This window comes from Polistes canadensis, unplaced genomic scaffold (assembly GCF_001313835.1).
Source record: "Polistes canadensis isolate GaletaPanama2010 unplaced genomic scaffold, ASM131383v1 scaffold_26, whole genome shotgun sequence".
In the NCBI taxonomy this organism is placed as follows: Eukaryota; Metazoa; Arthropoda; class Insecta; order Hymenoptera; family Vespidae; genus Polistes; species Polistes canadensis.
This window is the reverse complement of record NW_014569573.1, coordinates 644623-657058: the sequence shown is the minus strand read 5'-3', so window position 1 is coordinate 657058 and position 12436 is coordinate 644623. Positions and strand designations below refer to the sequence as shown.

At 35.8% G+C, this 12436-nt stretch overlaps 1 protein-coding gene across 1 annotated transcript in view; it reads right to left on the bottom strand.

Moving 5' to 3' along the window:
• The window catches only part of LOC106783821, a 101442-nt gene that overhangs the window by 31770 nt on the left and 57236 nt on the right, over positions 1 to 12436 (bottom strand). The window lies entirely within an intron of this gene.

The window sequence follows — 12436 nt, the reverse complement described above, 5'->3', positions numbered from 1 at the left end:
AAAAAAAAAAGCGAGCAAGGTTCAAGGGTCAGATCGAGAAGGGATTATATTAGTCGTACCTAGGGGAACTACTACTACGATTGCTAACGACAAGGGTGAAAGTTACTAGGAGAAGAAGAAGAGCTGAAATGAGGAGGGAGAGAAGAGAGTGAGATGGGACGAGAGATAAATAGACGGATAGACCATATGCGATACGTAGATAGGAGCAGTAAGATGAAACGAGAAGGAAATAGTGATTCTAGAAAGAGAAGAGTATAGAAACTTAGTATATGTGTTATATGTATGTATGTGTAGATAGAGGGAGATAGAAAGAGAGAATAGGAGGCTTTCAATGAGGCGAAGAGAGCACGAACGCTCCATTTGGTGGTACACAGGGGGTTGGGCGAATGTTCGACGGGGTGAGGAGGGGTAGCAACAGGTCGGAAGGCATAATGTAGTCTCTTATATATACACATAGACATCACGACGTCACGATGTTCGACTCGCTCTTCCTCCAACGACCTCGAGCGATCCTACCTCTATCCGCGAGCTACAACCTTCCTGTACCTTCTCTCATTCTCTCTCTTTCTCTTTCTCTTTCTCTTTCTCTTTCTCTTTCTCTTTCTCTTTCTCTTTCTATTTCTCTTTCTCTTTCTCTTTCTCTTTCTCTTTCTCTTTCTCTTTCTCTTTCTCTTTCTCTTTCTCTTTCCCTTTCCCTTTCCCTTTCCCTTTCTCTCCTTCTATATCTCGCTAAATACGTATGTACTACAACTTTGATACTCTGTCTTTACACGGTTACGACTAACGCTCAATCTTCTCTCACTCTCTCTTAAACTGTATTTCTATCTCACTTTCTATCTCTCTATCTCTCTCACTCTCTCTCTCTCTCTTTCGGCAATGTCACGCATAAATTCTGACAATTTCCTCGCGAAAACTTTATAACCAACAAACCACCTCGTTATCAAATATAAGCTAAATATATTTCCTAGTTTTATAAAGTATTACTTCATTATACAGCGTTTTTGATTAATAGATCTAATTTTACGCGTTGGTCGTAGAGAAAACTGCGTGTATAATAAATTTTTTCTTCTTTTTCTTTTTATTTTATGCGATATATAATATAAGAAATTTAACTAAAGTAAATAATCTAGGTAGGCTGTTATATCGTAAATGTATGGAAATTATTTTGGAACAATAATTAAGTTTAATCAGTAATTTTCAGTTTCCGCTGTAAGAAAAAATCATTCGAATCGATTATAAGAAAAATAAGATCAAACCATTTCGATGGTTTACGATCGAAATGATAGCGTGCAATGGTTCCGTATAACTTCGTGCATCCTGTACGTGTATGCGTGGCTCGTAGTTTCGTATAATCGTATATAATACGTAAGTAAAGATATATATGTTAACGTCGAAGCCGGAAATCAGTCATTGCTAGTAATTCCTCGGCATTGTTATCAATGCAAAGCGCCTTCCGACGAAGTCGGAAATAAGACTTTTTACAGAGTTTTTCCTAGGCATCAAACATAATACTTTGATATCCTATAGAATATCAAATTACTATTTAAACAACGTTGAAAAGAATACATTCTCAGACACAGACACACGCAGCCATACGATCACACAATATCAGAGATTGCAATGCATAAAATTGTACAACTTTGCTATTTCTTTGAAAAGTTTTGGTAAATATTTTTTATACTAAGAAAGTGAATAGATTTTAATGATACTTATATTAAATTAAAGTACACTCTTTTGTCTACGCGTAGAATACCATATCGAGTTATAAATTWAGCAYKTAAARTTCAGRAAATGTCAGAGAATGCAATGCTGTAAATTGTGCATCTTTGCTATTTCTTGGAAAAGTTTCAGTAAATATTTTTTATACTAAAAGTAAATAGATTTTAATGAAACTTATATTAAATTAAAGTACACTCTTTTGTCTACTCGTAGAATACCATATATAGAATATGTTATGAGTATTATGTTATGTTCAATGCTTAGGAAAAACTGTAAGAATTCTTCTGTTTCCGACTTCATCGGAATGCTCTTTGCATTTATGAGAATGCCAAGGGATTACTAGCAATGGCAGATTTCCGGCTATGACGGTAACATATATAATATATAGGCCTAAGGTGATGCTGTTGTCTTAAGTACATGGCGTAACAACCGCCAATAAGCTGTCAATCGGCGAGAAGGCAGGCATTTGTCAGAAATCGTGTATATGTAATACCTACGAGAAACGAACCGAATAAATTATAATAATTAGATATTCTGCGATCCCCTGAAACGAGTTCTCTTTTTTTCACGGCTTTTTGCTTAATTCTACATACAAAGTATAAGTACACGAATGTACAATTATAAGACCCACCTGTACATATGCTACCTTTAAGTTATGTAAAATATATGCACACGCATATATTCACATATATATTCATATACAAATACGTGTATAGAATATATATATAATAAATACAATAGGATGAATAGGAGTCAATAATTAATATCATCTAAAATCACTGTATAACACAGTGATTTAAATCAAAAAAGTCTCTTCTTTGATACTTTTCTTACGATAAAAATGAGGACTATTACAAATATATCATCCTATTCCCTTCCTCTGCCTCTCTCTCGCTCTTTCTCTCTCACACACACTTTCGTATTATTCGTTGAAAATACGAAATATTAAAATTCCCCGCAAGTTTTGGGCCGCGAGTAATCGCATCATTTGCGACGTAGGAATTTTTCCCTTGGGTATTTAGGATACACAACCTCCGCGTGTATCCTCTCGTGCCCTACTATTTTCGGAGATATTGAAATATTTATACGCGACCCAGAGAGAAACACGTTTCTACGAAAAAGTGTCAGCCCATCTATGAATTCGATTTTCGATAAAGATTTTATTAACGCGAAATATCAAACCAAAAAGATGCTCGGACTAAAATTCATCTATTCGAGTGAACTTATTTATGTATGAGGAGGGGGGAGGGGAGGGGTTTAAAAGAGAGAGAAAACTATTTTCGTTTTTTATAGGATAATATATTTAATCGTACCTTAAAAATAATAAATTAACATTATTTTATCCGATCTTGATTTCGAGCGATCGTTCGTAATTCTTCTCACGACAGTGAACGAAAAGAGATATAAGAAACAGGAAGAAAAAGGGTGAGAGGGAGGTAGGGAGGGAGGGTAGAAGAGAAAGAGAGACAGAGAGAGGTAAGAAAAGTTGGAGGCGTCGAGTTTTTAGGGACACCTGTTCACCATTTTCCAAGCTTAAAAAGAGGCCAGGCCACATCGTCAAGTAGTCACGCTTCGTAGGGCCCCTCTCGCATCCTACCGACCTGAAAACCTGTTCCTACTATCCCTTCACCCCTCTCTCTCTTTCTCTCCCTCTGTGTCCCTTGTCCAAGTACGGCTATCCTGCCACCGGCAAAAGCAATGGAAATTAAAAATTAGGACCTCGTTCGTACCTTGCTCTCTACTATTCCGTTATACATTCCAAAATTAGCCAGGATCCTAACTTGATTGTAAAATTATCAAAATAATATTAATAATATTCAAAGAAATATATCCATTTACGGTTTATTGTTATATAACAATTATAATATATTATATTATTATTTAGGTATTATATTATTATCATTATAATATTATTATTACTACTAATCATGGGTAAATTGGAATCTATTCCAAATGCAACTAACGTCACGTAATAAGTCGATAAACGTAACTACTACGATCGGTATGCAATCCTTGACATAATGAAAAGAAGAATATTTGAATAAATTATTGCACTGGCGCGAGAATTACAAATTTTACATTCGAAAAGTTGTTTTTTTGTTTTTACGAGAAATCAAATAAACGTACCGAACCTCGACATAATGTTGGAAAACTCGACTCGATTCGACTCAAAAGTCGTAGGTGTAGAGCTCCGCGACATACTCGCTCACGCGTGCATTACAAGTTCGTTCTACGTTCGTTCTGCGTTCGTTCTGCCGTGTGTGTTCCCTTTGCGGTCTGACTGGCCGCGAACGCGCGATATACGAATCTATAGAAAAATATATATACCTACACATACATATACATATACATTTAATGTATTCGCGTATACGTGAGTGTATCTCATCTATGGCGTAGCAAAACGTACGTAAGTACGCGCTCGCGCGCGCACGTGTACGTCCGACGCAACAATTTATGTAGACGCAAACGTGAATGGCGTAGTAAATTCAAGTACATAAGGGTGCGGCCGGAATACGAGAAATAGAAAGAGAAAGACCGACGAGGGCAAAACGACGCGTAGAAGTTAGGGGGAAGCGTGAAGAAGGAAGTGGGATAGGATGGCGGGATGAGATAAAAGGGGTGAAGGTGAAAAGGGGGATAGCTATGAAGATACAGGAAAGCCGAGTAAGTAGGAGAGAATCTCGGTTATCTGTGGCGAATTCGTGGCTTTTTGCGTTCTTCTCTCTTTTTCCCCCTTTTTCTTTTCTTCTTCTCTTTACTTCTCGTCTCTCTTCTCTTTCCATCTTTCCCGTATGCCTCTCACCAGGACACACGGTAGCGTTTTAAACGAAATTCTACAACGTACTATGTATATGCATACGTATGTGTGTACGTATCGTACGTAAAGTTAATCCCAAAGATACTTTTGCCAGCTGCGCAAAATGCATCTCCTCGTTTTTGGCAAGCCTCGAAATTACGATAGGCAAGAAAAGTCAGAAAGAAAGGGAGAGAGAGAGAGAGAGAGAGAGAGAGAAGAATAGAATGGGTGATACTACTCTTAAAACGTTTATCTGTGCTATGCACCTAAGTATTAATGTGCTTGTATTATTATACCGATATTATAGAAGTTTGCAAGCTCGTATAAATCTTTGAAAGAGAATGTTGGCTAAAGTTTTAGGAGTACAGTTAGTTATGGTCGAAGTTTTTATTTGGGTTTCGTCTTGTTTTTTCTTTCAAGTTTCTTTTGAAAAATAGTTTTTGTTAAGTATACACAATAAGCGATCGTCGATTATTTTTTGACATTATTTAGAACTGTTAATCAACAAGTAAATTCGCGCGTGTGCACATAAATTCGATAAAAATCTATTTATATTGATTTTTAAAAGTCTACGAATATGATCGAAGAAAATGTGAAGAGAAAAATATATGACGAAGAGGGGACGGGGTGTGTGTAGAAGAAACGGGATCTAAGAAAGAAATTTCGCAAAGTACGGTAGATTTTCTATGAAAGAGAAATGCATATTAAGTTCTCGACACAACAATGGCCTCGCTTAGACAGTAGCCTTTTCCTCCTCCTAAAGAACAGCGGCAGAATCAGCAGCAGCATCACTACTACTACTACTACTACTACTATTATTATTATTATTATTACTACTACTATCAAAAGAGTAGTCTCTTGAACGGCCTCTACTTCATGCAAGGACCACCACCACGTTCTCCTATATTCTTTTTCTATTATTTGCTTTATCATTTTTATCTGTTCATCTTTTTAATTTTCTTCTTCTTCCTATATAATTTTTCACCGTCTTCAATAACGCGTCATTTTTTATCATTTTCATTTTCATCCATTTATTCTTTTACGAATCTCACGCACCACCGAGACGTAGTGTAACACGTTAGTGTATGTGTGTCTATGTTGAACACAAAAAGAAAAGGTACTAACAATAAGAAGAAGTATAAGTAGAGAGGTGGTCGAGACTCTCTACGGTGGACGGTTCCGACACGCGCCTTCCTCTTTGCTGTGCTCCTCCTCGTTTCCCCCTTTTACCTTCCCCCGTCAATTCCCCCCTTACTTCCCTCCCACTCAGCAAGTTCTCGCTCATCTCCGCCTTCCTGGCGTCGTCGCCGCTGGCGGCGCCGCAAGAGTACGCGTTTTCCAATATAAACACTAGCCACCCACGAAACATCATGATATTCTTCTCTCTTCTATTTATTTCTTTCTTTATTTCTTTCTTTCTTTCTTTCTATCTCTTTTTCCCCTTTTTCCCCATTTCTTTTTTTTCCAATTCACCTACTTGAAATTCCATTTGAATTATTAATAACTTCGAATATATTCTATTTAGCATACATTAACGAAAATGATTATTTTACCAATAATAATTAATACCTCGTTGTTTCGTTTTAATTTATTGAAGAAAAAATAATCAATCATAATAATAATGTCGCCGTGTATATTATACTAAAAGTATCATAAATATATTATATATAAGATAATTGTATCAGTGTTAATCATTAATCGTTCGGTCTATCTCATTTTCATTTTTATTTCAATAAAGTATATCTAATTAAAGGCTATAATATATCAGTATACTTAATAATAAGTAAACTGTTTATATTACCAGTAATATACATAAAGGGTGTTTAACACAGACACCACCAATCGATTATTCAATATTTCCTACTTCGTCGAACAGAAAAATGTCGAAGAGACCTTTTCAAATCGTCGCATTTTGTATTTGAAATCAATTATCAAACGATGAATCTAAATTCTTCAACCTCTCGTTGCTCTTCTACCAAAATGATTTATATCTCATACAGAAAACGAGAAGAATATCTATTTTCTTTTTCATCTATTCGTCGTCTTCATCCACTTAATCCACATCATCAAGATCATCTTCATCTTCATATTTTGTTTATCAACGACGAAGAAAAACTGGTGACCAAAGTTTTCGATCGTATAAAAGAATAAAAAAGTGTCGACGTTTTTACACGAACTTTTCCACTTTTATATACTTCGACGATACATAGAACGTTTAACCTCTTTTCCCAGACATCTCCACTCCATCCACAAAACCCGAATACACCACCGACACCCTTTGAACTTTCATGATACGACGGTTAACCGGATTTCGTTGATCGTTTCAAAGACTCCGACGGTAAAACGACTCAACCATTTTCGCATGTAATTAATCTTGAATGAGCAAACATAAACCGTGTCTACGCCGTGGAAAATGAAATCTTGTAAAATACAAAAATAAATAAATAAATAAATACATATTATTCGTTCTTAAGCTTAGCCGGGGTGCTCTTTAAACAAATCATCTTTTCTCTAGACTTCAAAGAAACAGTTCGAGGAAAGATACACACACACACGACTTGATTATTAATATTATTTAACGAGAAATTTCAATAATAATTGTATAATGCCATACAAGTTGGGTTAAAAGTTCCTAGATGACTTTAAAATATCAACTACGCTATTTAGAAACTTTTCAGGCTAATCTTTTCTTTTCCAGATTGTAAAACTACGAGCCTAATTACAAGCTTAAAAAAGTTTCGATAAAGGGTCATTTATTTGTAAAATTACTCAAGAAGTTTTTACTCGGCTGTACTTATACTTACAATATGTCATTATATATTTGTAGATAATTAAAATAATACTTAAGAACTTGTGTAATCTACTTGTACTTATACTGCGCTTATAATACTTTAACAATTCATTCGATTATATATCGTTCAAATGAATCAGAAAACTAGATTTAAAAAAAAAAAAAAAGAAAAATTACAAATTCGTTTCAATATGATTCGCAAATACGAAATCACAAAGTCACAGTTAATTTCGAGGATAATGAATTAGGAATTTATCTGGTGAAGGATTTAAAACCTTGTGAAGAACGACCACCGAAGGTTTATACAACCGAAAACGAATATATTTAAGAACACTGAGAGATCGTTTGCGCCTCCTAAAATAACGAACGTAACCCAGTTTCTACGATAAAATTATTATCAGGTTCGTACAGATGAAAACATAAAACTGTATGCGAGTTAAAGTTGTTGATGATTGTGTTGGCAATGGTGATGGTGATGGTGGTAGTAGAAAGGCATGGATTAATGTCGCTAATACCGTCTCTATGAATGAATAATGTGATTTAGGGACTTGGTACACTTCTCTCTCTCTCTTTTTCTTTCTCTACTAAAGATTAGAACGAAATCGTTCGTTGGAGTTTCAACGAAAAGCGATTTCATTTCCCTAGATATAAGTTGAAGAGAACTAAAAGTTTCGTCTACGAGAATTAATCCCAGAGTTCCTTTCATTGCCAACATTTTAACGATAGAAAAGTTTCACAGGAAGAGTTAGAACGATCCTTGATATTTATCGAAGTGAGATTGACGACAAAAAGAATAAAATTTTAAATCAACGTCACACAAAAAAAAAGGTACACATTTGTTCGTATCCAAAAAAAAATACTGAAAATCTGAATATTAACGAAATACACGTAATTATCAATTTGTTTTTAAATTCGATGAAACAAATACAAGATACATGACACTTGTGGATAGAAATTTCGAGAATTTTCCAATTACTATTGATTTTATTGAAAATAATTGCAGAAGTTAAAGGAAAAGTTAAAAACGAGCGTTAGTTATTGGCTTTCCTAACGAGTTCCATTACAAAGAAATTAAAAATATTGCGTTCGACCATTGACAATACCTATACGAAGTAGATACCTACATCTATCCTTCCACATCCACCCATCTACATACACATACATACATCCATATATATACATATATACATACATACATACCTACAAACATACATGCATATATACGTAAATACGTACTTAAGTGTACTCGTAAATGCTTGCGAAGAGGTTCAGCGAAGCCATGCAACGCGTTCAAAGCGTGCATCGGACTGTTCGTTTCGCGGTAATATTTCAGGAACATAATATTGCGCGCCTGCCCGTAGCAATGGAAAGGTGGTGGTGATGGCGATGATGGTGGTAGTGGTGGTAGAACTTGGCTGGTATAATGATAGAGTATATGTTTGTATATATACGTATGGACGCGGGCGCGCGCGTATATGTACATGTGCGTGCGTGTGTGTATGTGTGTGTGTGTGTGCGCGTTACGGGGGTTTCCAGAGAAGGGAGAGCTTGAGTTTTCAGAGGGGTGGATCATTCTAGTAGTGGGAGAGAAGAGGGGTGGCACCCTCTCGTGTTCTCTCTCTCTCAATCTCTCTCGATTTCTCTGTCTTACTCACTCGAACCGGGTAGAACTGGGTGGAAATGACAGCCAGTTTGGCTATCCCCACTCCTAGGGGCCACACGCAAACCCTGAGCCACCCTGTGGGCCGGCTCCGTATATCGACCCATTTGCCGCGACACACCGAGCGTATGCGACCTCTGACACGCGTAGAACCGAATGTTAGTGTGAGTGTTAGTGTGAATGTGAGTGCGTGTACGCGCAACCCAAGAGAGAGAGAGAGAGAGAGAGAGAAGCAATCCTGCAATTTCTTAATTCGAGAAAGAAATTGATAAAGAGATCCGATAAACTTTCAGTCTTCGTATGACACCACCAAGTATAAAAGTGATCGGAAAGGATGATGATGATGATGTGAATTTCTTTTCCTTTTCCTTTTTTTTATTTTTATATATATTAAACGAAACAAGCATGTATGTCACTTCGTATTTTGTATTGTAGATAACACGATAGATAATAAAAAAAAAAAAAAAAAGCAGATATACTTAGGTATAGTGGTATCTAAAGATAAACGTGGAATACTTTCAAGCTGTTATCGTCTGGTTTGAAAAAAGTGAGGTCAGTAATATGCTATTCTATATACGATATTTAATATGATAACACATTAAAACATGAGGAACTCGTATAAAAAGAAAAATACAAATTCGAAATGTTGTTATTTCAATGAGATCGTAATATTGACCACCATCCCCTCCTCCATTCCGCAGAGAATTTATTCATATTTCGTTTGGAAAATCAGGATAATCGTATCACTTTTGTCTGTTGTGTTGTACGTATGATTGAGAGAAGAAGATAACAAAATTCAAGAACGAAGAAGAAAAAATAGTAATTATAATAGGAGAGAAAAGTTTGCAAAGGAAGAAATAAAGAAGAAGAGCTTCTTTTTTAAGTGGGTTCAGTTCTCTCTCTATCTTTCTCTCTCTTTCTTTCTTTCTTTCTCCCTCTGACACACTCTTACTTTCATTCTCTTTCTCTCTTTGTAGCGGGCGCGTCTTCGAAGCTTTTTATCGCACGCGGTATGAATTTCTATCGGCGTCGCGCGACATGTCGGTAGTTCGAGCACGTGCGCGTTTAATGTCAGACAAAGAAAGAGAAAGAAAGAAAGAAAGAAAGAAAGAAAGAAAGAAATAAAGAAAAAGAAAGATAAAGAGAGACGACGAAGAAAAAAAAAAAAAGAAAAAAAAAAGAGAGAGATTTTATAACGCGGCACGAAACTGATGCTGCTGTGGACCAATTTTTTTGCTCGATTTAAAATCACGTATTCCCTACCTAATGCATATATACGTTTCTCATTATTATTATTATTATTAAATAAAACACAATTATATGACGTGTACGTATGTGCACCACGTGTGTGTGTGTGTGTGTGTGTAATCGATACGATTTTATTAAACGTATCATTTAAATTTATTGTAGACTAGAATTTAAAAAATATGTACAATTGGAAGCACTTATTGTACAGATGTATAAATAGGATATGCGTGTGTATGTGTGTATATGTGTGTATGTAAAGGGGAGAATGAGGAGTAACATCGGCCCCGTCAAAGCGACTCATGTTACGCGCCCCAACAACGAATTCTCGGAAAATGGTCGGAACTGTTCGGATGAATTGAGAACTGCGTTTCGTTTCCCCCACCATCCCTACCAATTATTTTCCCTTGTTCATAAAAGGAATGGTCGAGGAATCGAGATAAGGTATAGTCGAGATAATAATTCGGAGGGTAATCCGATAATAACGTGGAAGGAACTCGAGTTTCCCTTTAAGAATTTATTTTCGATCTGCCGGTAGAGACTTTTCTTCTCTCTCTCTCTCTCTCTTTCTCTTTTTCTTCCACATTTGTACACCCTTTAATTTCGTCGATTTACTCGATTAATTCGACGGTTCGTCAATATTTTCAATAAATTTAAAAAAAGAAAAAAAAAAAAGGATAATGAATATTGCCCATGCCAACGAAATTCGACAAAAAGAAGGAAGGAAATATTTTCCAAGTAAATCAACGTACACGTTTATTCGGGTAAAACATTTGTCGGATCAATTATCGAAAAATTAAAATGTAAAAAAAAAAAAATATTTTCGTAAGTTCACGGCATTTGAAGAAAAACCCAATTGGAATGGATAGAGGAGGCAGGAGAGAGTCATTTTTGAATAATAATAATAATAAAAGAAAAGCAAAGGAAAAATTGAAAGTTCGATGAACTTTGAAGAACCTTTTAAATATCAGTAAAATAAGTTTGTAAAGAGTTTTTTAACGCATAGACTACTACTGCTGCTGCTGTTGCTATTACAGTTGTTTTTAGTAGATTACAAAATAATACTCTTTCATTATTATCGAAGAAGTTGCAGTTAAGCAAAGAACGCGAGCGTTAAACAGTTCTACTATTATATGGTCGAACGATATTATCGTGACACCGTGATGGTAGCACGGCGGTGCAGCTTTTGAAATATAATTGGCGATTGGGACTCGCTTGTTATTCGATCGTGCAACTTCCCCCATTTCCTACTTCTTCGTTCTTTCGTTACGGAATCGAACGGGCTTTATAGAACCTGCCCCTACATACACGCAACACACACACACACAATAAAACATATAAACGTATTTGTATATGCATACATACGTACAAGCTTACTTACACACACATACACGCGCGAGCATACAAAACATACATATGGGCGATTTTAATCGAAATTGCCAACGGCTTGAACGAGAACGTCAACCCGATTTCTGTTGCAGCATTTCGTGCCCAAGCATATTTTGCTAATATTCGCCGAAAGGGAGTTTAAGCTGACGCTTTTTGTCCCGGAAAATAATTGGGTTACGTAGATTTCAAGGAATTTTTTGCCAACCCGAAAAGAGCAAAAACGTAAAAGGGTCTTCTTTCTCTCTCTCTTCATTTTTCTTCCGTCCATCCTAATGGTAGAAAAAGCGCATAACATGTATTTATTTATTTTCTTATATGAAATGGCTGTTATGTTATTTGATTTCTTCATTCTTCCTATGAAAGTTTCTTATTTATTCTCTTAACGAAGAAAATTTAACCAATTAAAAAAAAACGAAAGAAGAAGAAGAAGAAGATTGCAACGAAGTAAATGAAATTGATATAATATAACGAATAAATATTTGAATGAAACACGGATAAACTTGTGTTAGACAATATTATTATATCGAAATATTCTCCCTCTCTCTCTCTCTCTCTTCGAAAGTTTAATTAAAAATTCTGAGGAATTTCATGAACGAAGAGCCCAATAAATCCAAGCGTAAAAGCTTAGAATGTAATCATCGACACACGATAGTTTCACGATAAGCTGCTATCGATGAAATTCCAATTTCCGGGTAAAATCCCGAAGGAAGATGACGTTTGTTCCTATAGACGAAAAGAAAAAAAAAAAAAAGGTCCAAAGATGAAAGAGTACAGCGAGAGAAAGAGAAAGAGAAAGAGTGAGAAGAGAAGAGAAGGAGGAAAGGAAGAAATATCT